We start from the raw sequence: 5346 nt of genomic DNA, 5'->3' as shown, positions 1-5346 counted from the left end.
CAGTACTCGCCTAAGTTCTCCCACCTAGAGACTTAGCTGCAGTCAGGCACTCGTCTAAGTTTGAAAAAAATCCTACCGAGTGAGAGCAAACCTCCCACTCGGGGGCTTAGCTGCATCCCAGTGCTCGCCTAAGTTTGAAAAAATCCTACCGAGTGGAGAGCAAACCTCCCACTCGGGGGCTTAGCTGCAACCCCGCGCTCGCCTAAGTGTTTTGAAATCCTACCGAGTGAGAGCAAACCTCCCACTCGGGGGCTTAGCTGCAGCCCAGCGCTCGCCTAAGTGTTTAAAAACCCTATCGAGTGAGAGCAAACCTCCCACTCGGGGACTTAGCTGCGGCCCAGTGCTCGCCTAAGTACAGGACACAACCCAATCCGCAAGAACGACGAGGCGCAAGTCGACTGCTACCTTCTCCTTCGGAGTTGCACCGCAAATACAAGGTTATTCCGAGTGAAGATCGAATTCCACTCGACGGATCAAACCATGAAGATATTCAAAGAGAAATCAAGTTCAGATAAAGCCTAAAAGGTCCCAGACCTCAGATCAAAGTACTCGAGCCCTCGGCTCGGTGGAGTTTAACGGTTACAAATCCACTCGGCATTCCGAGGCAAATTTAAAGTGAAGCATAAAAGTTTTTCATTCCTCAGGAGGAGGACTGGAAGGGGCGACGAACTCGTCCAAGTCGATCCCGTCTGCAATACGAGTGGCGGCAGCAATGAAAGTCTCCATGAAGTCTTGAAAGCTGTGCTTCCTGGTATTGGCAACTTCGATGGCGACCAGCTTTTCTTCTCGCGCTTCCTTGCAATGGACGCGGACCAGAGACAGAGCGACATCAGCACCACATCTAGCAGAAGATTTCTTCCATTCCTCCACTCGACCTGGGACTTCATTAAGTCGAGCCATCAGGGACTCAAGGTCGTTCTGAAGCGTCGTCCCAGGCCAGAGTGATGTGTCGATCCGCGACATCGCAACCTTCAATCGAGCAAGATAGTCAACCACGTTGGCAATATGAGACTCCAGACAGAGAACGTTCATTGCAGCCTCGTCCTTCACAAGGGAGTTAGCAGGGTCCAAGCCTGGCTCCACTCGACTGGTCTCCTCTTCAAAGTTCTGACAAAATTCTGCAAACACGATTCAAGAATAAGACAGTGACCCTACACAGACTTGGTAACTGTAAGACAGTCGGGGCAGAGCAATTACCTTCGAGCACGACGAACAGCTTCTTGGCGAGTCCACCGAGATAAGCCTCTAGATCATTCCTCTTCCCCGCCAGCTCATCTGCCTTGTCGTGCAGAGCCACATTATCGTTCTTCAGTCGGCTGACCTCTTGATTGGCTACCTCGAGAGCAGCTTTCAGTCTGGAGTTCTCCTGCTCAAGAGCTTCGACCAAGGCCATTTTCTCTTCAGCAAGCCTCGTTTTGTCCAAGACCTCCTTCTGTGCCTCTGCAAGATCTTGATCCTTCTTCTTCAGAGCTTCCTCCAGTTTATCTACGGCGCGTCGAGTGAAATTAACATCAAGAATGGACAAGAAAGAAAAGCCACTCGCCAAGAATGGAGAACCTCGCCAGCCATACCTTTTGCTTCTTCTTGCGCCTTCTTCAAATTCTCTTGAGCAAGCTTCAAGTTAAGGTTGAGCTGGATCTGCTGATTCTCCAACTCAGTATAGCGGGCTACAAGTTCACAGGATTTCTGTAAAAAGAAAAATCAGTCGACAGACGTCCAAAATAAGTTGCTTCCGAGTAACTAAGAGACAATGATGACGTTTCTAAGACTACAGCCGAATCAAGAACATTCGACAGTAGTCTCGGGGACTACACCCAGTGGGTGCACTCAGCGTGCCCCCACTGTAAAAAAAAGTCGACTGCCCGCAGTCGACCGGATACAGTCCCATTCGACATGGCCTGACCAGACCGAGTGAAGAAATACAGCTACAACAACACAATATAAAGACTACAGTCGACTGCCAGCAGTCCACCGTAGTCTCGGGGACTACACCCAGTGGGTGCACTTAACGTGCCCCCACTCGTCCAAGAATTGGCAGACACACCCAGTGGGTGTACAGATACAAAGATCTTCGAAAAAGAGATTCTTGAAACAGCATATCATAACAGACCAAGTGTTGAGTCGACTGACCAGGACGTTGTTCTGAAGAGCCGAGCTCGCATCATAAGCTGCTTGGCTGGCCTCCCGAGCCACCTTCACTTGCTCCATCATGATCCCCGCCTGGCGTATAGCCTCTTTTGCAGCAGCCGCTTGGTCCTCAGGGACGGGGTATGCGGCAAAAAGCGAAGACGGATCCGCAGTCGACGTCGAAGGCCGCACACTTGTCAGAGGAATGGCGAAAGTCACAGAAGCCCGAGCGGTGTCACCACCATCCCGAGCTACGGCCTCAGACGCCGGAGCAGATTGGGGGGTCTTGTCAGCCGACGCCCTCTTGTTCCTCCTCACTCGCAGCGGTTCAATGTCGTCATCATCCGGGAGGTCAATAACATTAGGAGGGGCTACAAGGGAAACATTCAATCGACTAGAGTTGCAATAAATGTTCAGTTGACTCAAAGCGGAATGTCAGTAATCGTACCAGGGTTGGAGGTAACAGCATCCTCCATCTCTTGGTCGTCGTCCTTGGCGGAAATCTCAGAAGTAGCAGCACTGCAAGTCTCGAAAGTCAGTCAATTGGCTCAATGAATCGACCAAGGATCTGTCCACAGTCGACAAAGGAAAACAAGTTTTATTATTACCCAGAAATGGTGGGGACGGCCATCTTCATCTTGGGCAGAGCCTTGGGTGGCTTGGACGGTGCTGCGCGTGGGTGCTTGGGAGCCTTTCCAGTCGGCGTAGGAGAAGAGGTCCAAGGGCGTTTCGATGACTGCCCAACAGGAGCAGTCACCCTACCACACTCCCGCGCTGGGTCGTGTGTGAGCTTGGATCTCCCCTCCGGGCGAGGGGGTTCAACCTCCTCCTCCTCCTCTTCGCTGGAGTCGACGTCGTCGCCTCCCTCTCCTTCACTGTCGGACTCCCACTCGCCTTGATCGTCTCCGCTCTCACCTCCGCTCGCCTCCCCTTCCTCAGTTGGCCCCTGTGCCCCGTTGGGCGTCGAGTACATCTCGGTAGTCGCCTGGAAAACAACAGACAAGACGAAAGTCAATCGACCTACTCAAAGAAGACCAATGAAGAAAACAAGATCTCAGTCAGGAGCATAAAGACATACCTGGTCCACGTCATACGAGTTGTCGAGTGGAATTACCCTCCTGGCTCCTCGGGGGTTGTCTTTGTTCCCCGTGATGCTCGACAGCCACCCCTCCAGCATCTCACCAGTAACCTCCTCCGGTGGACCCGAGTGGTGTCGTCGAGACCCGAGTACAGCCACATTGGGTGGTCACGAGCCTGGAGCGGTTGGATGCGCCTCCGGAGGAAGACCTCCATCAAGTCCATACCAGTCATGCCCTCGTGGACAAGCTCAACCACTCGACCAGCCAGTACTTTGACTTGGGCATTTTCCTCCGGCGTCACTTTCAGAGAAGCAGGTTTTTCAGCTCGGTCGAGTGAGAAAAGAGGAAGTCTGGTCTACTGCCCTGGGGTCGCCTGGTCTTGACAGTAAAACCAGGTCGCCTGCCAACCGCGGACCGACTCCAGGAAAATGATAGATGGAAAACAACTCTTTCCCCTCATCTGGATCGCCAAGCCCCCGCACAGCTGAATCACCTGCGTCCTTTCGTCACTCGACTTGGCCTTCTTGACCGATTGAGAATGGCAGGTAAAGATGTGCTTGAAGAGTCCCCAATGGGGGCGGCAACCCAAGAAACCCTCACACATGGAAATGAAAGAAGCGAGATATACGATGGAGTTGGGAGTGAAGTGGTGGAGCTGCGCTCCAAAGAAGTTTAGAAAGCTCCGGAAAAAAGGATGGGGCGGCAGAGAAAACCCTCGGTCGATATGGGTGGCTAGGAGCACACACTCACCGTCGCGAGGCTGAGGTTCGATCTCTCTTCCCGGGAGACGCGCAGCTTCGTGTGGAATGACTCCCCCCTCGACCATGTCGTCGAGGTCTTCTTGCCGGATCACCGACGGCATCCAGTCGCCTGGATCCAGCCGCGGGGCAGAGCAGACCTTGAGTAAGATCCGCCCGAGCAGATCTCTTCCCTTTCCCCTGCGCTGTCGCCTTCTTCGCGCGCTCCAGAGCGGATGTCTTGTCCTTCGCCATCGTCACCGGCAAATCTCGCACGGGTCTGCGGCGCTAGGGTGAGAGCGGAGGTGGCGGAGGAGCTTGTGAAGGGACAGAGGAAGAAGAGAGCATACTATTTGGAAACCCCGAGCCGGCTACTTATAAGAGGCCGCTCCCGAGTGGCTGACTGGTAGGCCCAGGCAATCCAGTCAAATCCCGCAGCGGACGCGCACGCAGTACGTGGCGAAAAAGGTGGCGTGGAAATCGAGGAGCTTCCGCTTTATCGCTCCCGATTACTGCGGCCGCTCCCGTCCCGCGCGCTTCCCGAAATTCGAATCCCACGACATCCGCGGGCTGCGAAACAACTTGTCAAAACAGAAGACCCCGCTCGCGTAGACACTCGGTATGTCACAAGTAAAGAAATTCACTCGACGAAAGGCCTGGAATGGATCAAGGCGACTGGAAGAGGTTGATAACGTCATCCGTGACGATTGACCCAAAACGAGGCACTCATGTAGCCCAAAGAACCAGTCGGAAGGATCTCCAACTCTTTCCCCACTCAAACCTCGATCCATTCGGGGGCTAATGATGAAGCTATGTACCTAGGGTAGGGGCATGGACCTGTCCAAAGAGCCCTACCCAAGGACATCCCTAGAAGAAGTCACCTTTCAATCGACTTGAAGGGTATCCCACTCGACGGGTTCAAGACACTCGACCAAGAAGCTATCACTCGACCATGAAGCCAACCACTCGACTGCCAGGAGACCTAAAGTCACTCCGCAGGCAAACGGTCGGCTATTAAGTAGTCTTTATGGTCATTATAGCACTTTATTAGGGACGTTACCAGTAACGCCCAACCTTAAATGTACCTTAAACCCTGCATCACTGAGGGCAGGAGAGGGCCGGCGAACTCTATATAAGCCACCCCCCTCCTCAGTATGGAGGGTTCGCACCCCTGTTATTCATACACACATAATCCAATCGACCGCCTCCGGGCACCGAGACGTAGGGCTGTTACTTCCTCCGAGAAGGGCCCGAACTCGTAATCCTCGTGTGTTTACAACTTCCCAATAGCTGAGATCTAGCCTCTCCATACACACCCCCCTACATCACTGTCAGAGCTAGAACCACGACACCCGGAGCTTCACGGAGGCGGGGCGGCGGCCGCGGGGCGCGGGGCTGCCGGC

This window comes from Triticum aestivum, chromosome 4A (genome assembly GCF_018294505.1).
Source record: "Triticum aestivum cultivar Chinese Spring chromosome 4A, IWGSC CS RefSeq v2.1, whole genome shotgun sequence".
Classification (NCBI taxonomy): domain Eukaryota; kingdom Viridiplantae; phylum Streptophyta; class Magnoliopsida; order Poales; family Poaceae; genus Triticum; species Triticum aestivum.
This window is presented reverse-complemented; position numbering follows the sequence as displayed.